Raw genomic sequence first — 13516 nt, 5'->3', positions numbered from 1 at the left:
TGAGACCACAATAAATCATGTCAAAACTTTTCCCACCTTTAATGTGACCTACAACCTGTACAATTCAATTGAAAAACAAACAAATCTGTTAGGGGAAAAAATATAAAAAATAAAAAATGTACAATACACTGGTTGCATAAGTGTGTACACCCTTAAACTAATACTTTGTTGAAGCACCTTTTGATGTAATCACAGCAATCAGTCTTCTTGGGTACGAGTCTATCAGCATGGCACATCTTGACTTGGCAATATTTGCCCATTTTTCCTTGCAAAAGCGCTCCCAATTTGTCAGATTGCGAGGGCATTTCTTGTGCACAACCCTCTTCAGGTCACCCCACAGGTTTTCTATTGGATTTAGGTCTGGCCTCTGACTGGGCCATTCCAAAACTTTCATTTTCTTCTGGTGATTTGGATGTATGCTTGTGATCATTGCCATGTTAAAGGTGAAATTCCTCTTCATCCTCAGCTTTCTAGCAGATGCCTGATGGTTTTGTGCCAAAAGTTACTGGTATTTGGAACTGTTCATAATTCCCTCCACCTTGACTAAATCCCCAGTTCCAGTTAAAGAAAAGCAACCCCAAAGTATGCTACTGCCACCACCATGCTTCACCGTGGGGATAGTGTTCTTTTGGTGATGCAAAGTGTTGTTTTTGCACCAAACGTACCTTTTGGACTTTTGGCCAAAAAGTTCAACCTTGGTCTCATTAGATCATAACACATTTTCCCACATGCTTTTGGGAGACTTGATGTATTGTTTCCAAATTTTAGCCAGGCCTGGATGTTTTTCTGTGTAAGAAAAGCCCTCCATCTTGCAACCCTATCCCATAGTCCAGACATATGGAGAATACGGGAGATTTTTGTCACATGTAGTACACAACCAATACTTGCCAGAAATTTCTGCAGCTCATTCAGTGCTGCTGTAGGTCTCTTGGCAGCCTCCCTGACCAGTTTTCATCTTGTCTTTTCATCAATTTTGGAGGGACATCCAGTTCTTTGCAATGTCACTGTTGCCTCATATTTTCTCCAGGTTTTGATGACTGTCTTCACTGTGTTCCATGGTATATCCAATGCTGTGGAAACTTTTTTGTATCCTTCCCTGACTGATACTTTTCAACAATGAGATCCCTTTGATGCTTTGTAAGCTGTCTGTGAACCACGGCTTTTGTTGTAGCAGGCAACTGAGTAAATATCAGGAAAATCCTACTAGGACAGCTGAACTCTATTTGGGGTTAATCAGAGTCTCTTTAATTGTTGGCAGGTGTGTACTGAATTCTGTAATTAAACCAAAAGGTGCTTCAACAAAGTATTAATCTAAGGATGTGCACACACAACAAGTATTAGTTTAAGGGTGTGCACACTTATGCAACCAGCGTATTGTATGTTTTTTTATATTTTTCCCCTAACAGATTTGTTTGTTTCTCAATTAGATTATACAGGTTGTAGGTCACATTAAAGGTGGGAAAAGTTATTTATTGTGGTCTCCTTTTTTTATATCACAAAAAATGTCATTTTAACAGGGGTGTGTAAACTTTTTATATCAAATGTAGTAACTGCTGTTTAATCCTGGCTATAATCCTTAGATGCTAACAAGACAATTTGACAGTAGTGGACACCTGGTACCATAGTGTCATGATTAGAGATGACCTCTACATATCTTTCCTTAGAAATAAACTCATGCAGATCATCTCTGTGTACAATGTGATGACTCAGGCATAGGATGTTTGAGTTCCGTAATGTACCATGAATTATAATGACCACTATTTTCAATGTGTTAATCTTGTGCCACCCTGACATGCACTTTCAGGTGACGATGATGATACCTCCTTATCATGTGTCATCCATCAGACCTCATGTGGCGATGATGATACCTCACCCATGTGCCACCCTGACATGCACTTTCAGGTGACGATGATGATACCTTCTTATGTGTCATCTATCAGACCTCATCATGTGGCAGTGATGGTACCACACCCATGTGCCACCCTGACATTCACTTTCAGGTGACGATGATGATACCTCCTTATCATGTGTCATCTATCAGATCTAGCCATGTGGCAGTGATGGTACCACACCCATGTGCCACCCTGCCATGCACTTTCAGGTGATGGTGATACCTCCTTATTGTGTGTCACCTATCAGACCTCATCATGTGGTGATGATGGTACCCCACCCATATGCCACCCTGACATGCACTTTCAGGTGATGATGATGATACCTCCTTATCATGTGTCACCTATCAGACCTCATGTGGCGATGATGGTACCCCACCCATGTGCCACCCTGACATGCACTTTCAGGTGACGATGATGATACCTTCTTATGTGTCATCTATCAGACCTCATCATGTGGCAGTGATGGTACCAGACCCATGTGCCACCCTGACATGCACTTTCAGGTGATGATACCTCCTTATCATGTGTCATCTATCAGATCTCGTTATGTGGCAGTGATGGTACCACACCCATGTGCCACCCTGACATGCACTTTCAGGTGATGATACCTCCTTATCGTGTGTCAACTATCAGACCTCATCGTGTGGCGATGATGGTACCCCACCCATGTGCCACCCTGACATGCACTTTCAGGTGACAAAAATACCTCCTTATCATGTGTCACCTATCAGACCTCATCCTGTGATGATAGTACTCCACCCATGTGACACCCCGACATGCACTTTCAGGTGACGATGATAATACCTCCTTATGTGTCATCTATCAGACTTTGTCATGTGGCAATGATGGTACCCCACCCATGTGCCACCCTGACATGCACTTTCAGGTGACGATGATAATATCTTCTTTTCATGTGTCCCCTATCAGACCTCATGTGGCAATGATGGTACCCCACCCATGTCCCACCCTGGCATGCACTTTCAGTTGACGATGATGATACCTTCTTATCATGTGTCATCTATCAGACCTCGTCATGTGGCAGTGATGGTACCACACCCATGTGCCACCTTGAAATGCACTTTCAGGTGACGATGATGATACCTCCTTATGTGTCATCTATCAGACCTTGTCATGTGGCAGTGATGGCACCACACCAATATGCCACCCTGCCATGCACTTTCAGGTGATGATGATACCTCCTTATCGTGTGTCACCTATCAGATCTCATCGTGTGGCAATGATGGTACCCCACCCATGTGCCACCCTGACATGCACTTTCGGTTGGCAGTGATAATACCCCATATATGATCCAAACTGTCCACTGGTGTGTTTATGTCTGATGTGCACACTTAAAGGAAGAAATCCACTATCTGCATAGCAATGATACTGCAGTTACGTCTTTCAAATGAAATCGCTTAAGGGCAGCAGATAGGTAAGAGGACAAACTGCCTAAAATAAAGCCTTGTGGAGTTTCAGTGGTAACAGGGTGGGTGATGAGGACATAACCCAAATCAAGAACTTATACTGAATACTAAAATTTGGCCATTAGAAGGCCATTTATAAACCTAGAGAGGGTGGTTTTATTGCCATGTCACAGTGAAAATGATCGAAGACTCTTAAAATGGACTGTTGCAATGGGACCAAATGAAATGGTCTTGGCAACCTTAGCAATATCAATTCCAAAATGGTATAGGAGTTAACATGATTATCAGGATCAAAAGAAGGCTTCCTGAGAACTGGAGTCACTAGACTGCCTTGTGATAAATAAACTGTAATACTCAAGCAAATTCAAAACAAATGTCTTCCAACTATAGGATAAATATTTAAAGCAGAAACTATAATAAAAGAAGAAAGAAAAAGTGTGTGTGTGTGTGCGTGTGTGCGTGTGTGTGTGTGTGTGTGTGTGTGTGTGTGCGTGTGTGTGTGCATGTGTGTGTGTGCGCGCGTATTCCTGTTTGTCTATCTACACACACACACACGCACATTTGTATTTATAATATCCAAACTTATTAATATTTTTTGTGAGACTTGATAAGTGATAAATTCATTACCTATTTTCCAGCATTTAATTCACAGCAGACATCATTGGGCTCATTACACTTCTTAAATGCCACAATTCTGACATAAGACAATAGCAACATGTGTAAAATAATCCATATTATTGTTTCAATGTTTGCCTGACATTAGACTACTATATTAATCCAGTGACCTATGTGCACTGCACATTTGTGGACTGTATTCAGAGGCTGACAGTATAGTTCATTATAAGATAACTTTTCAAATTTACTCCTTTTAGATTGTCAGGCAACATATCAGTTCAGCATGCTGTTTTCTTTTAAGGGGTTGTCTTTATGAGTGTATTTTAAAATATATATTTTTTTATGTTTTTAAGCTAGATGCAGTTACTTTGTTTAGAAATTGTGTTTGAATATGTCTGCCTAGTTGTTCATTGCCAGTGGTCAATCCTTGTTTTACTCCTTTGGTTATATTTACTAGTTTATTTTTCCACTGTGGTTTAACCGTATATGTATGCTTGCGTATCTAGTAGTCTATCAATGGAACCACATTTTTGTGAAGGCTGTTTTTCAGCTGATCAGTGTAACGCTTAAAACAGAATAATGGGCAATGAAGTCATTGTTCACAAAGCTCTCATGATATTATTCTTGATTTCCTGATATATATATATATATATATATATATATATATATATATATTTATATACATACACACACACACACACACACACACACACACACACATAATTGATTTAAGTATTCTGCATATCACTATTTCAAGGCATATATCCAGCAAGCAGAAAGGCCAGTTAATGTACTTTAGTCATATCTTTTTAGAAGTATCTTATACCTGCTTATAAGACAAGTTATGTAGGTAAATCATCTAATATAATTGTTTTGGTTTCCAGGAATATAATAATTTCATGAAGATTTTACATGGAGTGAACTGTGACATGCACTCTGAATATCTTTAGACCTGCATTGAAGATGATAACTGCATTGTTCCAGTTGTTGCCAGCTAACTGCTCAACATATACCCCTAATCGCCATAGACATTCTAAGTAATTATGGCACACAAATTAGTTAGTTCTCAGATTATATTCATGCTATTCTTTTCAGAGCATAGATTTGCAAAAAAAAAAAAAAAAAAAAAAAAACAAGATAACTATTTTGCTAACTTTTTTAAAGAGCACTTAGTGTTGGAAAATGTAGTTTCCTCTACTCAGAAAAGAATATGCATTTCAGTATTTTCAAAGAAGAAATTTCCAACTATGAGTCAGATCACAATAGTTTTAACAGAATGGTGTTATCAATAACCTTTGACCATCCTTTGGTGAAATGACTGTACTGTATCACATCAGAGTAGTATACTACTAGAATGTGAATATAAAGTGATATACATAACTCTATAACCAGGTAGTCCTGATTCATATCTTCTCTTTTATGTTATACCCTTCTGGTTTAGAAAATTAATCATTCTTCTTCTCATGATAGAAAGAGTACAACTATTGACTTTCAGTTTTAGTTTTTATGCTATAATAACATGCTCATCAAGAAAAAAGACATCCAAAGATTGTATTAATATAGCTTGTGTCCTACAAAAATGTTTTTTATAAGTGTCACTCTTGCTTCTAATATGATTATCTCAAGTATATGCACTGAGAGAATGCATGCAGTTGAGCTGTCATTTGAGTTCTTGTGGCTGGGGTAATCGGGTGTTCAGGAGTTGTCATGATGGTCTTGCCAGTAGACCTCATTGTTGTGTGCAGCACTGATTCAAACAATCTTATGAGACTGAAAATTTTGTATGGGCAGACATAACATTTGATAAGAGCCTTGTAGGAAGGTACAGCTCATGGCAAGCAGGGGCTTAGCTATTAAGAAAGCATTATGGTGGTCAGTCTGATTCCTCAGCAGGTGAAATATCCTTTTTAAAAATTTTCTTTATCTGCCACAGCCTAGCTCTATCAAAGACTATGTACAAGTGACTGGCATTCATTTTTGCATTAAACCCTTAAGGAGAGTTCATGGCTGAGAGTGTTGCGGCTCATTGCCTGACTGAGACAAATCACCTATTTAGTATGTGCAGTCAAAGTTAGTAACAGGATGGTAGCAGCTGATTTCAATTCCTTCAAAGAATCCCAGTGTATATAAATTAAACTACCATATATTTGCAATGTAGGCTTCCTGTATATAATGCAGCTTTAAGTGTTAAAGGTAGTGAACCGACCATTTTGCAGCTGCATGGTAAGTCATATGATTTACAGCTTTGAGAGACAATATGATTACTTTCTTGTATTTTGATGGGTGGTAGGTGCTTTTGGGTCAAAACTTTTTTCCAGGGAAGACCAGTTGGCAAATTCAACAAAGACAGAAAAGGAATAGACTAACTTATGTAATGGATGTGCATAATGATTCATCAGGTGTCCACAACTTTAATAATGCCCTATACGCATAATGTATCAAATTTGTCACTTAAGGAATTCTATCTTTCTGTTTTAGTTTAATGTTATAAGGGCCAGTTTTCATCTTTGGGCTTTTTCAATACAGTTATCGTTCAGGGATATTTTTGGGAAAACAGATAGTTGTGCCTCCACTAGTGAGTAATAAGCAGGGATGATTTGTGAGCTGTATGACCTTTCGATGCTGCTCAGAATGATGTGCATGGGTTGGAATAATGACGTTTTAGTTTGACTTTGAATGAGCAAGTGAAAATACTGTTTTGTATATTATCTGAAAAGTTAATCTAAAGCATAGCTGTTAACCATGCTTCTCAATTGCCCCTGATTTTGCTGTCATATATTTGCCCTGTCCCTTGTAAAATGTTTGAATGTACTGTGGATTACAGTTGGTCATTAATGCCAGGCATTAAATGGTTTTTATTGTTCAAAATATTCATGCTGATAAATAAACATTTGTTTTATTAACCTATAAAGTGAATAACAGTACTATTTAAAAATTGTTCCTGATCTTCAGCATTTGCCCTAACTTTTTTTTTGGCATCTTCCACGATTCATGAGCAAAGAAGTTGAGAGCATCAACTTTGTTCAAGAATCAGGGACAAAACCAAAAATAACGGGGTGGTGGAACTAACATCCCAAACTGGGGACAATTCTTTAATATTATTGTAATTCACTTAAAGAGTTAGTAGAACTGAATTTTTTGCAGTAACACACTCAGTTGTAGAGAAGATGTTAATGAAATTGACCTTGATACTTGTAGCCGATACTGTTCAGATCATGTGCCGTATCATTGCTTCAGCAGGTAATATTCTCATTTTCAATGCTGGCAATATCATAACGTTGTAACTTCTATCCTTCTGCGAAGTGCTTGGATAGTATTCCTGTATACCGACTCTATGGCATAGTTTGGGGGGGGCTGCATTCTGAAGACTGTTTCCATTTAGCTCTTCTGAAACTAATGCAGGGGGCTGTTAAATGGCCCATGACATTTATCAGTGGGGAAGTTTTTTACTGAAATGCAGTAATTAAGAAAGCAGCATTGTATACCGCTCACATATAGCATATCGTATATCTCCGTTAAAGAGAAAACAAGGTAAATGTCATGCTATTTTTTTTGTTGTCAAATTATGAAATACAACAATTCCAAATAAACCCTAAAATACATCTACAGTATTTAATTCCACTAGTAGATTCTCAGCTAGAGCATCTTCTGTGTAGAGACATGCGTGAATGGGCGTACCTTTGTTGAAGATTGTGCGTCAGAGCTGGCAACTCGGCATGTAAAAATCTACTGCCAATCATTAGCGGACCGGAGTTCCACTGTGACGACCCCTAACCGGGAAAAGCCGAAAGACACAACAACAACAACAAAAAAAGTATCAGACCTATATTTTAAGTGAAAAATGTATTTCTAACTATCTTTCTTCTAGAGCTATTCATATTCTCTCACTGTCCGCTTATCTTTATTTCGGATATCTCTCAATTCAGTCATTACTTAAATAGCATTATCTAATACCCAAAAATAGTGTTCTGTTTTCATATATTCATACTGCTAGAATAAAGATGAAAATACAGTGTTTTCACATTCTGGATAGTACATCTGATATTTACTTTATTTTTTCTTTGTTGACTGGGTACGTTAACTTGTCAGTAGATCTTTTTCATTCAGAACCCAAGTGCAACTGCACAGTTTGTTACAGAGATAACAGTTAAATGACTCTTATATGACTAATTTTAAAGTGATTGTAGAAAACTTAGTTTACAACTCATGAACTATTACATAAATAATTTTGAGATGGCTGTGACAGTATAAGCTTACTTCTCATAGTAATCAAAGTTGTACATTGCAAGAAGATCAAAACCAAAGGGTAAAAAGGACATGCAGACCAACTATCAGTAAAAGCCTATAAGAAAGACCCAGCCAAATTAGTGTCTTCACTGTATAACATCTTAAACCTCTCATAGCAATGTCCCATAGGATGTATGTAAATCATCCCTTAAGGACACACCAGTGTTTCTGCTACATGGCTTCTGAATGCCTAGGAATTTTAACTTTTTACTTTTTAAGTCACTGCTTGTGCATTCAGGCTATGTGTGCATTTCCACATTTTAGCCCCTGTCACTATCGTGAGTACTTTTAGCACTTATGGCGTTTTAAATCTTGCTTGGAAAGTACTTTGTGTATAGCATACCCTTAGATGATGCACTGTATCTGAAGGCTATCAGGTTGTCAATGCATTCAGCTTTGGAGAGTATTGCATTTTATATTAGTGTGTTTAGGCATATTTTGGGCTATTTGTGTGCTTGCACTATTTTTGTATATATCTGTTGGGGAAATAATTTGTTTAATAGAGTCCTTCACCAGCTCTCATCTGCATCTGGAAGACTATGAGACTGTGACACAGTTATGGCACTCCTATACTGCTAACCCTAGTTGATTAGAACAGTATTGTCTTTGCAGCACTGCTTATGTGCATATATTGAGCACTGCCACTATTTTAAGTACATTTAGAAATTATATTTGAGTATAACAGATCCTCAGGTACTTGCACTGTGCTGTATCTTCAGGTCATAGGACTCGGCGATTCTGTCAGGGTACTACTAACCAATAGTTCCGACTGTGACAGTATTACCTTTTACAACAGTAGGTTGGTAGATATTTTATTACCTGCCACATTTCTAGTCAGGACTGACCTTAGGTGACATAAAGCCCCAGGCAAAGGGCTTAGTCAGAGGTGCCGGAAACTATTGAAGACTGGGAGGCGTTGGGTGACAGGGGCACTTAGCGATCTAAAAGGGGCAATTTTTAAAAACTATTTACTACCACAACATAGGTTCACTTGGATGACATTTTAAGCTTAGCCAATTTCCATTTTGGTGCTTGAATTAACATTTCCTGATTGGTCTTACCTATCCCACGGCTGATAATTGTATATTAGCCCTAGTGAGAATAAATATGATCATGCTACAGATAATTTGAGGGGACCCATGTAAGGCATGCATCATTTAGGAATTGCCTTTATCCATTAGTGGCACGAGGGGCAATCCTGGAGGACATTTTCTTATTACCCATCCTTAGATCCAAGTTGTATTTGAATATGGACAGGGATGAGCTTTGTTTTACTTGACTGGATAGTCTTTTCTAGATATATATCCATCTCTCCACAACATTCAGTTTATATACCTGGACTGAGTATTTCTGATGCTATTTGACTTGCTAATGTTCGGTAAGTCCATCTGTATTAGGTCGGAGTATGCCAGACACATCACTTCTAAGCACTCTGTAGGATACTGAGTATAGTGATAAATCTTTGAGGTGGTCCATGCAAGACCTGTTGTACAGGACTTCTATCCTTTTAGTAAGGTATCTCTGTGGGTATTCCACTTGTTGCATGGGTCTGGACAGATACATGCCGAAGTGGGCATTAGACAAAATGATTGACCTAATGAGGGTTTTGTAAAGGGGGCCAATAACATCTCTAGAGCTAGTCGCAATCAAGTTGTTTATAAGGTGTGCAAATACAAAGACTTTCTTATGACTCTGGGCACATGTTGGTTAAAAGTTTGGTCACTGTACACACATGTTCCCAAATGCTAAATAACTGGGTCAGTTCTCAGGGGGCATTGTCAATTTGGCAGTTCCCTGAAGTAAATGATTTCCCAAAGGATACGATAATGTATTTCTTGGAGTTTAGTTTCAATTCATGATTCTGGCACCAGTTATTGTTTGGGACAAACCTTCCTGCATGATGGTTAAGTCATTTGGGGATTCAATAACTGCTCCTAGCTTGCAGTTATCTCAAATTTAGTCAGCCAAAGCCCTTTGGTATTTCCTTTTACTTTTGAGCTGTATATGAGAAAAACAGAAAAAGTCTCAGCACCGAACCCGGGGGGACACTATTGGTGACTAATCTCTTCTCCTATTTTGATCTCCTGCATCCTGTGAGCAAGCATACATGTATATGTTCATTGATTCACCTTCCTGATTGTATTAAATTATATTCCTTATATAATACAGCACCGCTTGTTAGAATATGTTTTAAATTTGTAGTTTGGAACAGTCTTTTAGTAAGCAATAAAACAAAATGTATGAACCAATAATGACAAAACTATCCATTTCAGAAAATTTCAACCATAAAAGGCCACTCAAACATCTGTCATTACAATCCACCAATATCCATAAATATGCAAAATCTCTGCAGAAGTAAGTCATCTAAATAATTCCACATTAAAGGGATCTGTAACTAATGAAGAGGTTGCTGCTAGTAAACAACTTTATATTTAATTGTTTTATCTACAAATAAAGTGCCTGTTGCCCTTGAAGAATAAACTGCCTATGCTACATTAAAAATTGATAAGTTAGTAATTTTGCAATATGAAATGGATGGCAAAATGATAATGGGTTCATAGTTACTAACTCCTCCAAAGGAGGACATTCATAGGACTGCAGCTTCCACTCCCATTAAAGTACAACACAGTACAGTATCAGTGATCCATCTGTATACTGTGGAAGTAGTACCCACAGTCTTCTGCATTAAAAGCAAGTATACTACCTGTTGTGCTACTAACAATGCAAACAACTTAGCATAAGTAGCATTAAACTTCTCTTCCCCTGAAGCTCTCAGGTCCTTGTAAAATCCACTTGACAATTGACTAAATCTTTCAAATTCATAGCACAAGAAATCTGGAAAAAGTCCAAATGTATTTGGGGGTGGGGGGGTGGGGCAAAGGCCCAAAACCAGGGACACATTTTAAATATTGCTTGTATAATCTTAGAACGTTGCTAAAATAAAGTGTTTTCTGTTACCATGTGTTTCCTGAAAGATAGGAAGACTGAAACTTAATGAGCTATCATTATTTAGTGAATTCAGTTCTCACTGATTTCTCAGAAAAACACAAATTTTAAGAGGAACAGATCAAAAGTATGAGCCAAATATTCTGTGAAAATCTGGACAGTGGAGCATTATGGTCTCAACTCCCTGAATCACAAGTGGTGGTATGGGTAGAGAATTCAGGCTCTTGTTTGAGCCTAAGTACTAACCACCATGTATACCTAACTGGGAAATTTTACACACACACACACACACGCACACACAGACAGACACAGACAGACACACACACACACACAGACACACACACACACACACACACACACACACACACACACACACACACACACACACACACACACACACACTTACACACACAGACACACACACACACACACACACACACACACAGACACACTCCTGCAAATTAAAGAATAAAACTCTTTTTACCGGCACGATTCTGGCTCTGGCAGCACCAATGGAATGACGGCAGCATGACTCCTGTAACACAGAGCAATAAGAGAACAAGAACAACTAGTTTGAGTTAGTTTAACTTCTGCACGTGAATCCACGTTAGTGTGAAAACTCCACTTCATTAATTTTTCCTTACAGGATTTGCAGCTGTAAAAGTGGGGGGGGGCCCTCCCCCAGGCTCTATGGTTCTGGCACCCATGGGCTTGGTATCACCCTCCCAGTGGTGCCTCCAGTTTCCTGAAGGTTCCTATTACCAACTCTCAAAAGGCTATCCCCTCTCCATAATAGTATTAGTCATTACTTACCTTCTCCACCAGAATAAGTATTTTGTCCTCAACTTGTCTCTCTTTCTTTTATACATCTATTTATTAAATTATAAACATTTTAAGTTGCAACATGATGTCACATATATTAATAGAAAAGCAAACAAACTTTAGTAACAGTTTCCATTATTATTGTCACGTAGTATACATGCTTGTTTTAATAATTTTCATTCATTCCAACATTACTTGAACTGCTCAGTTCCTACCTTTCCTTAAAACTCACCCTTCCTACTGAGCATTATTATGCAGGTATTGTTCTCACAACTTCCCTTTTTTAAAGATCCCACTTCCAGTTTCCTTATCTCCTTTACAATATTTCCTTTGTAGTTGGTTTAGATTTTAATTTCCATTTTCTAGTAATTGTCTTTTTTGGCTGCCAGTAGAGTAAACTTAGTAAGGCATTATTATGTCTGTACAATCCAGATTCTACACCCCACCTGAAATGAATAATTTCCTTACTTATAACCATTTGTTCCCCAACATATGGGATAATCTATCATGCTGGATCTTTTTTTAATGCCTTTGAAGTGTCAGTAGACCATCTCCAGGATCTGCAAAACTAGTCAAATGGTAGTGCAGTGTCATATTAAAGAGGGATGATACTTTTTTGTTTAGACTGGAATCAATAAATTGGTAGGTGACTGATGATTTGGACCCCTCTAAGACAATGAAGGGCATGCATATCATGTCATTATAGAAAACATACCGTTGCTACAACATGATAAAGTGAAAATGCATTAGCTATTAAACAGAATAGGGTAGAATTGCAGAAAGATAAGTCATAACTGGCTAATTATGAGGTTTTGTCTGCATGAAGCCTCGGGCCAATTCAACTGGAGTAAAGCATAGCTTATCATTGCAGTATGGGGGTGTTGGGGTGAGCAAAACTGACATAAAGATGTTATGAATTTTACTTTCTTATTTCTTATTAGAAGAACATATGGTCTAATATTTGAATAAATATGTGTTATTTTCCCCTGTAAATGTAAAAGGAGATGAAAGAAAAGGGAATGTATGAATCTCCCATTTGAAATATAAGATGCAATCTCTTCCATCTCCTGTGCTTTTGGTCATAAAATGCCATTAGAGTCTACATCAAAGAAGCAGTTAATTAGAATGTGAAAAGAAAGTAGACATAAAAATAAAGACAGTTAAGAGATGAGAATGAGATCCTGTGTACTCACACTTTCCATTGTTCTGGGCTTATGTAATTAATCCCTTTTCCATTACTTTTGCTGTGAGAAAGCAAACAACCAAAGTACGATGATACATTGTTTTTCTGAAAAAATGAATGATATAATTGTCTCTAGGGAATGGAACTAAAGAACAAGAATTAATAAGCAGTTGAGACTCTTTTCTTCTTACTTTGTTTGGCAGAAATTAGTGACACATCTGTAAAAAAGGCTTGTTCTGCCAGTGAATGTTTTTATTTGAATGTTATTGCTGTTAACTTAGAGTATTTAAGTCCAGTATTCTTTAATAAAGCATAGCTAGGATATGTTTCCCTTAACCCACTGCAAC

This window comes from Protopterus annectens, chromosome 13.part0, assembly GCF_019279795.1.
Source record: "Protopterus annectens isolate FY-2018-M chromosome 13.part0, PAN1.0, whole genome shotgun sequence".
NCBI classification, from domain to species: Eukaryota; Metazoa; Chordata; order Ceratodontiformes; family Protopteridae; genus Protopterus; species Protopterus annectens.
The sequence above is the reverse complement of the archived record's forward strand: the minus strand, read 5'-3'. Positions refer to the sequence as shown.